Genomic DNA, 1,005 nt, shown 5'->3' on the forward strand with positions numbered 1-1,005 from the left:
ATGTGTGTGTGTGTGTGTGTGTGTGTGTGTGTGTGTGTGTGTGTGTGTGTGTGTGTGTGTGTGTTCTATACTGCTCATTTTTAAAACTGAGATATTTGGAAAGGATTTTTGGTTAAATCTCCTGTTGGCAATAGGACCAATGCGACGCTCCAAAAAGATCCTTAAAGATAGTACGTGTAAACTAGAATTCAGAAATTCATCACTTAGGAATGGTCCAAAAATGTTTGTCGTTTGATAAACAGCCACGCAAGCACAACCATCTATCATTTTTATGTCCTCGTTGTAAGGGGTTTTATAAGAGCATGAATTTGTTTAGTCCACAGGTTTTGAAAAATGACACTTTTGTACTCTGGGAATGCTTTCGTATGTATATGAACTATCCTCGCAACCATCAGCATCGCCATCCCATCAACAACTTGACTGCACATCATCATCATCATCATCATCATCATCATCATCATCATCATCATCATCATCATCATCATCATCATCATCATCATCACCACCAACAGAAATTCTAACAGCACCATAACAACAATGTCATATAAAAAAACAGAAACAGCAACAGCAAAAACACAACAACAATAACAACAACAACAACAACAACAACAACAACAACAACAACAACAACAACAACAACAACAACGACGACAACAACAACAACAACAACAACAACAACACAACAACACAACAACAACAACAAAATAACGACGCCAACGGCAATAATAATTCTATAACCTTAAACACACTAACAGATTCAGTGAAGAATCTGTTGTTACCAATTGTTGTCCTGCCACTTGACACACTACAACCCCACCCCTCCCCTTTAAAAAAGAATCAATCAATCAAACAAACAAACAAACAAACAAACAAACAAACAAACAAACAAACAAACAAACAGACCAACTGACTGACTGACACACACACACGCACACACACACACATACACTCACACAGAGGCATACACACACGCATACATACACGCATACACACACACACACACAC

The sequence above is a fragment of the Aplysia californica genome, unplaced genomic scaffold (assembly GCF_000002075.1).
Source record: "Aplysia californica isolate F4 #8 unplaced genomic scaffold, AplCal3.0 scaffold00794, whole genome shotgun sequence".
NCBI lineage: Eukaryota > Metazoa > Mollusca > Gastropoda > Aplysiida > Aplysiidae > Aplysia > Aplysia californica.